This window comes from Acomys minous, assembly GCF_964271855.1.
Source record: "Acomys minous genome assembly, chromosome: 2".
Classification (NCBI taxonomy): Eukaryota; Metazoa; Chordata; class Mammalia; order Rodentia; family Muridae; genus Acomys; species Acomys minous.
The window spans coordinates 63208472-63222267 of NC_140484.1; the positions used below are offsets into that span (position 1 = coordinate 63208472).

Here is a 13796-nt window from a genome sequence, read left to right on the forward strand (position 1 = left end):
ATGATTACAGAAGTAATGTCAGGACGTCTAGGTTTTTATGCCCTCCTTTGTATAATAAGACCACAAAGAGGCAAGCGACGCACTTAGACAACTGAGCTCCAATTAAAAAGGCCCTGTTCTCATAATAACCCCTGAGGGCGATCTCTCTCTACATTTGTACCATTGGGCCTCTGCCCCCTAGTCCTCTCTCGGCCATAATGGGAGTATTCAGAGTATCGAGGTACAGAGGAGGTGGTAAGGTTGGGAGAGACCTGTAACACTGAGCAAGGTGCCGGGCCCCAGCCGACCCTCCTTGTCAACTGTAGCCCTTCTATAGTTCGTCAAAGCTAAAGTTGACAGCTTCTAAGTTAAACAAACGGCTCCTGCAGCGATTGTCCTCTAGATGGCAGCAACACTCAGAACCTGCTAAAGCTGTCCTCTGGCTGCAGGCTTGGTAAATCCTGAGTGTTCCGGAAGGCCGCGGCTGGCGGGTGCACGCCGGGAGTTCTTACTCATCTTCAGCGCGCTGTAGACACCGAACATCTCGGACACTGAGTGGTTCTTTGCGCAGATAGGCCGTAGTTCCAAACTGATCTTATTTTGCCGGCTGACGTTGTCTAATGCTATTACCATTAAAGGTGGGTAAGTTAATTAAAGCCAGTCACTCGTCCTGATATTCAACTGTGGAGTTTTGAAGGCGTTTGCCTTGTAATGTGTTAGACAGAACCGGACTCCACTTCCTTCAGAGCTTTCAATCTACAGTAGTTTATGTTCTCAAAATCCTGTTTCAACAGCCCTGAGTTTGGGTTTGGGTTTGTTGCATGGTCCCAAGGGGAGCAGGAGAGAGGATAAAACCCCAGGGCCTGCACTACCCTCCTGGGTACAGGTCTCCCAGCGCATCCCTGAATAGTGCAGTGTTCAAGCACTAACGCTAGGTGGAACCTGCACCTGCCTGCATCCCGCCTTCGCTTAAGCAGCTCCAAGCTCAAAGACTCGTCTTTGGCGGGAGTCCCCGCGCAGGGTGGGCGGAGCTAGACTCGGAACCTGCGCAGATCTCCAAGCTCCTGGGGGCAAGATCCCGCTTTGCACCCCATGGTGTAGTGTCCCCAAGTGGCCGCCAGGTGACACTGTGGTCCCAGCCATCGTGCTTCCAGGCGTCAGGGGCCAAGAGAGTCCCGAAAGTTGGGTTTTTTGTTTGTTTGTTTGTTTGTTTGTTTGTTATGCTAGCAATCCACGACTTTTGAGCTTAATACAAATTTCTTTTTTACAGGTTATATGACGCTGAAGTTGGTGTGGCTGAAGGAACTGACACCAGGCCTTGTCCTTAATTTCAGCCTTATGGAATTCAGGAGTCCAGCAAACAGGAAATACCTGCTCCTATCTGATAGGGAAGGAGGGAGGTGAGACACCAAGCCCTCAGGGGCGCTATGCAGGCCTCTCCCTGCCCACCCACTGCTTGGGGCTTTTTCGTTGGGGGCGTTTTGTTTCGTATAAAAGGTGTGGCTACAGAGCTTAGGCAGGCCTTCAATTTAGGGGTTTGTCTTGTATTATAATACATGCACATCATCAAACCCAGTGTGTTATGCTAAGAGATGGAGCGCTTAATTTTAAAGCTTTATTTTCTCCTGAGAAAGCCAGAGGTACACTGAAGTCTTCAGGAACAAAGTGAGCCCCATCCGGTGACTGTACCCCCACAAGATGCATTAACAGGCATCATTCATGCCCACTCTTGTTATGTTGAAGTAAGCCCCAGATAACATCTCTCTGCTTCCACAAATATTACGCAATGCCTGGCATGATGGAGCAAGCCCAGCACTCAGGAGGGTGATGCAAGAGAGCTGGAGTTTGAGGCCAGGGTGGGCCTCTGTCTCAAAATAAGCAAACAGAAAAACTGAGGTGGGCCTCCCCAGCAGACGAAGATCCCTCTTAAATGCTAAAACCATTGTTGAGGTAACCAGGCTGCCTCTCACTGACACGATTTCTTGGATACCATCAGATGATACTCCATCGGTACCCATATTTTTTTCAAACTGCTTCAGGAACACAAAGGTGCCTTTAGGAATTGATGGGGTTTTTTTTTTTTTTCTTTCTTTTTTTTTCTCCAATTGTACCCAAAATAAGAACCATAACTCGAATTTGGTGGATTCAAATAATGTTTGAATTAAGGTTAGTTGTTTGAATTAAGCACAGTGGTAAAGACAAATATGATTTGTGTAGTTCTATTAGTTTTGGTAAGCAGAGACTTTTTTTTAAAGGTTTATTATTATGTATACAATGTTGTGTTCTCATGTACACCTGTGCACCAGAAGATGGCACCAGGCCTCATTATAGATGGTTGTGAGCCACCATGTGGTTGCTGGGAATTGAACTCAGGACCTTGGGAAGAACAGCCAATGCTCTTAACCTCTGAGCCATCTCTCCAGCCCCGAGACCTTCTTGTATGATAAGCACATCAACCAGAAATATAAAACAGTATCCGTCCCTGTTGAAGATTCCCTCCTATCTTAATCAAGAGGCCATCAAACCCAATAGAGGGAACCACTGACCTGATGCCAGCTGCCACCCGGCACTTTCATCCCGGAAATGCATGCAAGTGGAACTAAATGGGCCGAGGTGTGCCCGCCTCTGTTACTGAGAGCCAGCCAATAGTTATCAATATTTCAGTCTTTTCCATTTTCCTTTCCTGTTTGACCGTCTGAATACAACACAGTTGGCCTCGATGTGTCCTGTTAGGAAATAACCTTTGTTGGTGGATATCTGGATTGTTCCGCAAGCTTTGGAAATAAACCATAAGAAGCCGCACACAGCAGCAGTCTTGTCGTGGCAAGAAGCTTTCATTTCTCACTGGCGAACGTCCAGTAGTCAAGCTGCTACCTTAAACATGATGTGTGTTTGACTTCATGAGGAGCCACCTAGAAGCTGCGCCACGTGGCTGTGCTCCCTGCATTCCCACTAGCAAGGCCTGGGACTTCCTCTGGCTGCCCACCCTCCCCAGAACCTGCTGTTTCTCCTTTTTGTTTCACTTTTATTTTGATAACATACGTGCCTTGTATGTAGAAATCCCAGTGGACAAGATTTTCTTTTGGTGGTTCCTCCCTGTGGTCTCCTTGGAAAGTCTTTCTGTCAGCCTGGGACTTCCAGTCTTGGCTAAGAATCCATGGCTACCCTAATAGGGGGCTCTGTCTGGCTTCATCCTCAACACCAGTTCCCTCCTTTATTGTACCAGGCTCTCCTAGCACAGGGAACTCACTACTGAGTCTCCCTTCCTTGTATACAAGTGGAAAGGGTCAGGGTGCAGTCAGGACACATGATGCTGACAACTCTCAAAGATGTTGGCCTGACTGTACAAATGCTTAAAAAGGTCTGCCTTGGGTACCAGTCCAGTTTCAGATGTCCTTGTCAGTAGGGGAGTAAGTTCCTGGCCCACTTTTCTTTCTTCCTCCCTCCCTCCTCCCTTCCTTCCTTTCTTTTTTAAAATTTCAAAAGTATCCTTAATTTTACCCACATACATGTACAGATGTAGTTTTTCACAAATGCCAGGGTATGTTCATATATATCACCTATTCCTCTACCAGTTTTTACTTACTTTCCTAAAGTCTAGCACATTTCTCTCTGAATTCTCTAATAATTCATATAGTGCTATGAAAATATATAGGGATCATTTCCAGTTACTGCTTGCTCTATTTAAAAAAAAAAAAGGATATGAAGCTGGGCAGTGGTGGCACATGCCTTTAATCCTAGCACTCAGGAGGCAGAGGCAGGCGGATCTGAATTCAGGGCCAGAGGCTAGCCTGGTCTACAGCGAACAGAGTATGACACCACAAAGCTCCTCCTTCCAAGTTATTGCTCTAATACATTTTATGATTGGTAGATACTATATTTTTGGGGTGGCTTTAAGGCTTGCTGCAAGTAAGCAGGAGGTTCCTATATATCCCCTCATGCTGGTCTCCCCAGTCTTCTCTATAAACATCCTATATTGAGGATGATACATGTGTGACAACCCAGGAGCCAACACGGACCCATTATTGTGAGTGTTACAGCCCTGAGGAGAAGCGTTTCTCCAGTGGAGGCGTTAGAGTTCTAAGGAGGGGAAAGGCTTCCTGGATAGAGGTTGTGTAGCTCTGAGGGGAAAGGTATCCTGGCAGTCAGAAGGCAAGGACCACTACAGAGTCACACTGCAAAACAATCCTCATGCGAGATCTACTGGGAGAGATGCAGGAGGGTGGCTGCCTTCGCTCAGGGAATCGAGCAGAAGGTCTTATATAGTAGGGCTCTGTAGGGGTGGGTATTCTCCAGGATGGGGAGTGGGGTGATTTCAAAGCAGACCCAGGGACTGGTACTCAGGGAAGATTAGTGGCTTTTGATAAGTTTACAAGCCCAGAAGTGGGATTGGACCTCTTACCCTACAATTATTATTTACTGTTCTACAGTTTTACATTGGGGTCCTTTGTGAACGGTGACAGTGCACAGCATCTATCCAGCACTGAGGAGTCCTGGAGATGAGAGCTCTCAATGTGGGGAGTCCCCGTGTTCTGTCTGCTCTTCCCTCTCTCACTAAGCACCACTGTCTCCATAGTTCGGCCTTTTCCAGGAAGTCACATGGTTAATTCCTCATGTAACCTTTCCAATAGCTTGATGGCTGTTTCTTTTCTATCACTGCATGGGATTCTATTGTGGTCTCTATCCTGATCCACTTTTCAAATGCGCAGGTTCCATCACCCGCCTTTGGCTTCCTTTACAGGATGTTGAAGGAATCTCACACTCCTATAGAAGCATCTGCATCCCAGATCTCTCTCTCTCTCTCTCTCTCTCTCTCTCTCTCTCTCTCTCTCTCTCTCTCTCTCTCTCTCTCTCTCACACACACACACACACACACACACACACACACACACACACACCAGGAGAGTCAGGAGACTCCCAGGCAGGCCAGGTCCACTTCACGTTTGCTTTGTGAGATAAGGTCTCCCTGTTGGGCTCAGGCTGGCTCCTATCTTGGGATCTTTCTGCCTAAGCTCCTGAGGGCTAACCAGTCCCGTCTCCAGCTGTTCTTTATTTAGGCCTTTTCCCTACACCACTCAGAGAGGTAGAAGTAGCTGTTTTCTTGAGGTGGCTGCAGGGCCCAGGTGAAGATTCTGTGAGAGATGAGCAGAGTTTGGTTGCCAGTCACAGGCTAGTTGGACTTTGCATTTCTACGTGGGCTGCACTAGTTTGCACTCCCACCAGCTGTGTCCGTGTGTTCCTCTTTCCCCACGTCCTTGCCTGCAGCTTTTGTCTCTTGTGTTCTTGAGGATAGTCATTCCTACTGGTGTGGGATGGAATCTAATTCTTTGTACTTTTAATTTGCATTTTCCAGATAGCTAAGGATAAACATCCCCCCCTCATATGCTGGGGAATTTGTATGCCTTCTTTAAAGAAGTATTTATTCAGACATTGTGCTCATTTATCAGTTGGATGAGTTATTTTATGTAAGTCAGCTTTCTAGGCCTTTAGTGTTTTACATCAGGTCTTTCTACCCCATGGATTCTTAGGCTTTGCCTCTTGATCATATTCGAAGGTTCTTGAGGGCATGCCTCTGCTGTTCCTTTCTTGGTGTCTGTGTACCCTGTCCTCCCCCCTGTCCCCCCCACGTCCTCCCTACCACCCCTCACCCCCCCCCAACCCCTAAGCCCCCCATCCCCCCTCCACCCTCCCTTTCTTATTGGGAGTTTGCTCACTTACTCAGTGGGTCAGGGATGAGCCTTCCCTGCTCTCCTTTGTTTATCTGTCCTTACCACGTTAATTTCCCCCACAGCTCTTGTGTTTGTAGATGTCTCTCTCTTTCTCCAGTGAACGCACAATCCCTCCTGTGTTGATACATTAACCACGTGTCCAGCATGCATCTCTCCTTTCCTTTCCTATGTCTTTTTTCTCGGTCCCCAACTTTTCCCTCTCCCCCAGTCTTTACTCACTGGTTTTCTCCTCTACAGGATCTAGTTTCTCAGTAATACAAAACACTATGTATTTTGTAGTATTAACTGATATTTTTCAATTACAAAGTTTCTTTCTTGTTTAAGATCTCATTTTTCCTGGCGCACTCTCTCTTCCTTGTTACTGACTCTTTTTTTTTTTTTTTTTTTTTTTTTGAGACAGGGTTTCTCTGTTATCCCTGGCTGTCTTGGCCTCGCTTTGTAGACCAGGCTGGCCTCAAACTCACAGCAATCCGCCTGCCTCTGCCTCCTGAGTGCTGGGATTAATGGTATGCGCCACCACCGCCCAGCCTTGTTACTGACTCTTATATGTTGCTGACTTTCTTGTTTATACTGAATGGATTCCCTTGCTTCGTTCATGGTCATGTGTTTGTTGGTCTCCTCTGTGAATTCACTAGTCATTTCTAGAATTCACAGGCTGTTTCTAACCTGTGCAGTGTTTGGAAACTCAAGAGTTGAGTTATGGTCTCCTGTAACAGTGGTTCTCAACCTGTGGGTCGCCACCCCTTCAGCAAACCTCTCTCTCCAGTAATATTTACATTATGATTCATAAAAGTAGCAAAATTACAGTTAAAAAGTAGCCACAAAAATAATCTTATGGCTGGGGGGGTGGATCACCACAGAATGAGGAACTGTATGAAAGGGCCACAGCATTAGGATGGTTGAGAAGCACTGCTATAGACATCATTTTCCTTTCCTTTTCTTTTTCTTTCTTTCTGTCTTTTCAATTTTTTTTTAACATTTCTGTGCTGTGATTTGTGCAGCTCTGAGTTTGTCTACTCTTCTTTTTTCATTTGGGGGACCTTATTAGTAGGTAGCTGCTGTGTAATAGGCTTCTCCTGGGGAGATGCAACACACACAACACACACACACACACACACACACACTTCAGAAAAGGAGGCTGTGACAGACTATACAGATGCCCCCAAAGTCCACCTTGGTGAACCAATGATTTTATTGGGGTTGGGTACAGGAATATGGGGGGGTAGGGGTTACTTACAGGAGCAGAAATAAGTCAAAGACAGTGGCATCACCCAAGCCCACCTCAGTGTGGGTGACAGCTCACAGAAGCTAGAAACCTGGAGCATGTGGCACGGCCTGCTGGCAGCTCAACAGATGGAGGATGTCCTTTCAGGTAGCTCAGTGTGCCAAGCTCCTTCCAGGTAACGGCTGGTCTGGTTCTTCCTGGCGAGTCTGAGAGTTTTTTTCTACTGCTTGGCTCCCCTGAGAGTGACTCTCAGCTGTCTCTAGGGTTTACTCTGGAGGAGGGAGGAGCCTAGCGAACCTGCTGAGCCTGAAACTCCTGTGAGCACTTTCTGTCTGAGGCAGAGGAAACCGCATGGGCGGGCCTTCTGCTTCCTCCTTCTCAGTCGGCCTAGGGAGTGTTGTCGGAGCCTGGAGCCATGCTACCAGCTCGTGTCTCCTTGCTGTTTTCTCTGTCCTTTTCAGCTGTCCTGTCACCTCTCTGTGATTTCTAGTGCCCTTTAGACTCTTCTCGTGCTCACGTCACGTGGGAGCAGCCTATACTCTGCGATCTTACACAAGAACTCCGACACATAGCCAGGGAAAGCCACACAGGGGCGGAACTGCTCCGTGCACCATGTCAGTTGGTTTCCTTGCCAGATTCGAAATGGACCAATGAGCTTCTTAACTGTATTTTCTTATCTCTCTCCCGCCTCTTTCTGGCTCCCTCCCCCTCTCTCTCCCCTCCCCCCTCTCTCAGCTGGAAGGACAGCTGAGCTGTGCCGGTAAAACTGCACAGTCTTCCAAATCTGAAGCTTCTGGTTTTGATTCTTCTTTTGTTCCCCTTACTTTGAGCTGAATTTGCTAGAGATGTGCAGACCCTCATTGTGACTCCATTCACAAAAACAACCTGATATTTTCTCCTTGTTCTTAGGCGGGTAATGTTCCTATTCATGAGGAACGACTGTTGGAGAACTTTCTCTCTCTGTCTGTCTCTGTCTCTCTCTCCCTTTCTCTGTCTCTCTCTCCTTCTCTCCCTCTGTCTCTTTCTCTCTCTCCCTCCCTCCCCCTCTCGCTCTGTGTCTCTCTGTCTGTCTCTGTCTGTCTCTCCCTTTCTCTCTCTCTCTCTCCCTCTCCCTCTCTCTCTCTCTCTCTCTCTCTCTCTCTGTATCTCTGTCTGTCTGTCTCTCTCTGTGTGTGTGTGTCTCTGTCTGTCTGTCTCTCTCTCTCTCCCCTTCCCTCCTCTCTTCTATGTGACATCGTTTTGAACATGAGGAACTTAAGTCAATTTGATTGCTTCAAATACATTAATTTTAATTTTTACCAAAGATGAAATTACATTTTCCCACAGGAAGACAGAACAAGTGGCTTTAGTTTGGCTTCCAGACCCTGAGGCATGAGCCTGGCAGGGTTTAAGAACACTCTTCCTTTTTTTTGTGTAACCAAGTGGTCTAGAGTTACCCTGCGCACCTGTTGCCCCAGATCTAGAACTGCCATTTCTAGGGATCTGGGTTCTCTTAGTGAAAAATTGTGTGTCAAGCTGTAACTTAAAGGACAAAGGCAGTTTCAACTATTTGGAAAATTCAAAATCTCCTCAGATAATCTATTATATCCATTGGCTTTCCTTCACTTATTCTTACTGTTATATTGTTGTTGTCAGTTTGTTTTTTTTCTTTTTAAAGTTTCATCTTATGTGTATGAATATAAAAAGAGATGGGGAAAAAGTGTTGCTCACAACTTTGGAGGCTCAAAGGCATTGTGCCAGCCTCTGCCCTGGTCTGGTGGCACCTCACGTCTGATAACCATGGAGTCCTTGTTAGAACACACACACAAGATTAAGTTGGAACCAAGAACAGGAGGATTCCAGCTTACAGCATGTAAAGCAAGCCTACGTCAAGGGCCTGCTCTTGGGACTACATTCTAGACCCCATCTCTTAGAGATGCTACCACCTACCTACATCCTGAGTCCAGGAAATAAGTTCCTAACAGGAGAACTTTGGGTGTCAGAGAACACCACATTGAAAGAGGGTATACACCACGTGTTCATACTGACATCTCCAGTTACAAACTTGCTTCGGATAATAGCCAGGCTCTGTTCTTGTCTGCTCGGTGGCTGATGGCTTTGTAGAGCCCCTTCTAGCCTTCTGGCTCACATCTGGATAACTGAATAGAAGGTTTGATGCTCAGTCCTTCGGAGCCAGCAGGAGGTTCGAGTCACACACTACACGAGTGGCTCTGGTACAGTCTTTCACCCAGCTCCTCCCCCCCAGTCCCACCCCCCACCCACCCCTACCCCCTTTCTAGGCTATGCATATCTGCAGGGGGGGGTGCTTTTCCCTCTCTCAGAAGGTCTTCACTGCATAATTCAGACATTTTATCCCCCTCTCTTCTTCTGTGTCTCCTCTCTCTTTCTGCATTTTCTCTTTCTCTCTCTGCTTCCCCTCTCTCTCTTTCTCTCTGTGCCTGCACTTTCAATCTCTGACCCCCCTCTTCATGGTGACTTCCCTGGCCCCCTTCCTTGGGGCCAGTGAACCTTCCAAGAGCTGCTCCCAATAAACCTGCTTTTATTTATCCTAACTTGGCCTGAATGACCTCACTTCATTGGGCAGAAGAATACCTATCACATCCTGTCCAGAGTTGTTGTCAAAGTAAAAGAGACCAGAATCTAGAAAGGTGTCTGGGCCTCAATCACGACTGATAGAGAGCAGCTTTCAGGAATGCAAATATCCAAACACACCCTCAAAAAGTTTCCTCTTTATTTTGCTAGAATCCAGTTCTTTAAAACGGTCTGATGTCTCCTTTCTTGAGAAGTTGTTGTGATTCACCCTCTTAGGCCCCCTCTGGAGAAGCAGTACACAGGGTGCTCCTTATACACACTTCCGTGGAGGGGCAGTGCACAGGGTGCTCCTCACACACCCTCATGGAGGAGCAGTGCACAGGGTGTCCCTCACACACACACCCATCCCCCCACTCCCGTGGAGGGACAGTGTACACGGTGCTCCTCACACCCCCCCATGGAGGAGCAGTGCACAGGGTGTTCCTCACACCCCCCACCCCCCACCCGTGGAAGGGCAGTGCACAGGGTGCTCCTCACACACATCCCTGTGGAGGGGCAGTGCCCAGGGTGCTCCTCACACACACCCCTGTGGAGGGGCAGTTCACAGGGTGCTCCTCACACACACCCCTGTGGACGGGCAGTGCCCAGGGTGCTCCTCACACACACCCCTGTGGAGGGGCAGTGCACAGGGTGCTCCTCACACCCCCTCCCCGTGGAGGGGCAGTGCCCAGGGTGCTCCTCACACACTCCCGTGGAGGGGCAGTGCACAGGGTGCTTCTCATACACACACACCAACCCCACAACCCCATGAAGGGGCAGTGCAGGACCTGCTCCTTAAGCCCCCTGTGGAGGGGCCATGCAGAAGCTGCTTTCTACTGCTGATTCTCCTTGTTGCTGGGCACCAATACCAGACAAGATGCAACTTAAGGGGCACAAGGGGTTCTCTTGGCTCACTATTTAGAATATTCTTAAAGAACCAGCATCGTCCCAATCCTCACACACATCTTCCCAAGGCAGCCAACAAAGTGACTTTCCCTCATCTCCAGTCTTCTAACTGACCTGTACATTTCTAGGAACTCTAGAAATGTTTTGTTTTGTTTTGTTGTAAACAAAAATATGTGTTTCTTAGGCAAACCAGCAAGGAGAGCTCAGAGACAGCAACAGATTACCAGACAATGACACAGAAGTCTGAAAGACGAAACATTTAAACATGTAGGAGGAAGCTTTCAAACAATGTTAATTTGAACAATTCAAATCAAAATCAGACTCCTTTTTGGCCAAATTAATTAGCAGTACATTTTAAATGCTAATGAAGAAAGGATCTGGTGTAAAGCAGATATCCTCAAGCATTGAACCTGGTGGACAAACTGTGACAGCCCTTCTGGGAAGACAGCAGTTTGGTGATTGAAGTGCATACTGCTTGCTACACAAAATACTAGATTTTGGAAGCTCTAAGATCTGCTGTTCAAAACAAAGTTGTGTTTCAACATGTTCATCAAAGCATTTATTAGAATAATAAAGTAATAGCAAAAAAACCTATCAGTGTTCAAATAGAGGGAAACAGAATTATCATTGTAACATTTACCTATAAGTAAAATGTTTATAATACTAAATGAAAGAATAAACAGTTTTGTTTATATAGATTTGTTTTTATTTTGTATATGAAGAATGGGTATGCATGTACCAAGGCACACTTATGTGTGCAAGTGCACACACACAAGAATATGCATGTGAGTATGGAGGCCAGAGGAGGACTTTGAACCCTAACCTGATCTCCTCCCCAGTTCTGGAGATATCTCTGACTGCTTGGTCCAGACGTGGGCCACCCAGTGTGAGAACTCAGCTGCTTTTCTCACTAGAGGGAGTCAACTCGGAGCTGCAGAGAGCCTGGCACCTGCCTGCAGAGAGAAGCTAGGGGCTGAGCACAGGGGATGGACTGAGGGGTCCAGAGGACAAGGAAACAGGAGGCCCAGCAGTGAGTGCAGCCTCACAGCCTGGCAAGACTCTGAGTCTTTCCTGAGAGCACTCAGAAGCTCTAAAGGCGGGAGGCCCAGCTCTTAGAGGGTCAGGTGACCTGGCTCAGTCCGGAGTCATGACCCTACAGAGAAATCCAAGCTGAGCTCCAGAGATCATCAGGGATTACTTGTCATCCTCTTCAGTGCCCAGACAAAATAAATGGAGAAAAGCAAAGGGGTGTGGTGGCATCTGTGCTTTGGGAAGGTTACTCTATTGGGGTAGGGGTCTGCTTCCTGCAGGTTCAGGGACCAGAGCAGGGACAGAGATACGGGATTAGGGAGAGGGGCACCAAAGACCCAGTAAGGACCTGTGGAGTACTGTAAAAAGAGAACTGGGAGGACTGGTCTGTGCTAGAGAGCCTCATCTTGGGGCAGCAAGGACTTTAGGCCAGGAAGGGTTGGGTGAGCAGCACTAAAGGCAGTCAGCAGCTCTGCAGGCCCTGGGCTCACTGACACGGAGCCAGGTACTCCTGTGGCCCAACAGGCTGATACCCTGATTCCCTCCCTCCGTCTCGCTTTCACAATAAAATCATTGCCTGTACTGGGAAGGGAAAGCTGAGTGACAGTGCTGGGGAGATGGGGGTGAGGTAGGGCTTCACATGCCAGCTCTGTAGATATCAGCAGTGTTGGGAAGACAGAGGCCAGCAGTGCTGTCAGCAGCCCCCAGTAGTTCTCTTTGTCCTCAGGGCCCTCTTTCCTTGCTTATGTTGCTGAAAAGAATTTCAGGATGAGCCAGAGCAAAGAAAGCTAAGGAGTTAGAGATTAGGAAGAATGCATGCTTTCAAGTGAGGAATGAAAAGGAGATGAAAAGAAATGAAAGGTGATTTTTATAATGCTTAAGTGTCTTTATAATGGCTTTGTTTGTTTGTTTTTGTTTTTGTTTTTCAAGACAGGGTCTCTCTGTGTTAGCCTTGGCTGTCCTGGACTTGCTTTGTAGACCAGGCTGGCCTCGAACTCACAGTGATCTGCCTGCCTCTGCATCCTGAGTGCCGGGATTAAACACATGTGCCACCATGCCCGGCTTTATAATGGCTTTTTATATGATCCCATGGGTGGGTGTTTGAATGATATAGCGTCCATAGGTGTTTATATATTTGAACTTTTGGTCCTCAGTTGGCAGAATTGTTTGGGAAGGATTAGGGGGGTATGGCCCTGTTGGACAAAGTATGTCACTGGGTTTAAATTGTCCACACCTGAGTGCCTTATCTCTGTCTCTCTGTCTCTGTCTGTCTCTCTGTCCCTTGCGCTTGTGGATCAAATGTAAGCTCTCAGCTTTTTCTTCTGGACCTTCCCTACCTGCCTTCTGTGCTCCCTACCATGAGTGGTCATGGACTCTAACCCTCTGAAACTGTGAGCCCCAAGTTAAATGTTTTGTTTGTTTTGTTTTGTTTTCTAAGTTGCCTTGGTGATGGTGTTTTTGTCATGGCAATAAAAAAATAACAAAGACACTATGGCCCGTAAACTTACTTTCCTTGAGGCTATAATTTGAAACAAAGCATAAAGCTTAAAATTTAAGTACAGTTTAAAAAGCAAAAACAAAAAAAAAACAAAAAACCAACAACAACAACAATAAAAAACCCATATGAGCTGAGGGCTGGAGCACAGTGGTGAAGAGGTCTCACTGCTCTTGCGGAAACCTTGAGTTCAGGTTCCAGTGGCTACTTCAGGTGGATGACAATTTGCCTGTAACTCCAGTCCCAGGGGATACAGTGCCCTCTTCCGACCTCCACGGGCCCCTGAATTCATATCCACATGGACAGACAGACACATACACATACACACACACATTTATACACGTATTCACAATAAAGTAACAATTGTGTGTGTGTGTGTGTACAGATTAATATGAGTTGATTTGCTGCTTTTAAATTTTATCTTGATGAATTGCCTTCCATAAAATGAAATTGTGAGATGCCCCGTATTAGGTGCACTGCTTACATTTGGGGATGATAAAGTGATGCCTAAGTGATTAGAGTGGAGCTTGGACCCTGACAGCCCTAACAAGGAAGGCTCAACCACCCATTCTTAATAGGTTAACCACAGAGGCAGGTAACAGCGAAAAGCAGAAAAGGGAGATTCAGCCAGTGTGGTCCTTTGTGAATAGGAACAAAGAGGCCCATCACCCTAAATATATCTTTGAAGTCCTGGCCAGAGGTTTATGTTTAGAGGCTAAGAGGTAATCAGTCTGGGTCAGGGTAGTCTAAAACCCACTGGTCCCCCAGGGTGACCCTTGTTCAGCCTTGTGGGACCTTATGAGGAGAGGGTAGACACTGTTTATATCTCTCCAGATGTGGAATTTTTTACAGCACCGTCCTG

At 47.1% G+C, this 13796-nt stretch overlaps 1 long non-coding RNA gene across 1 annotated transcript; it reads left to right on the plus strand.

Moving 5' to 3' along the window:
• Positions 1–477: 477 nt before the first annotated feature.
• Positions 478–11073, plus strand: LOC311580006. The gene is made up of 3 exons (XR_014773332.1): positions 478–617; positions 1250–1379; positions 10595–11073. It is a non-coding gene; the product is annotated as an uncharacterized lncRNA (long non-coding RNA).
• Positions 11074–13796: the final 2723 nt, after the last annotated feature.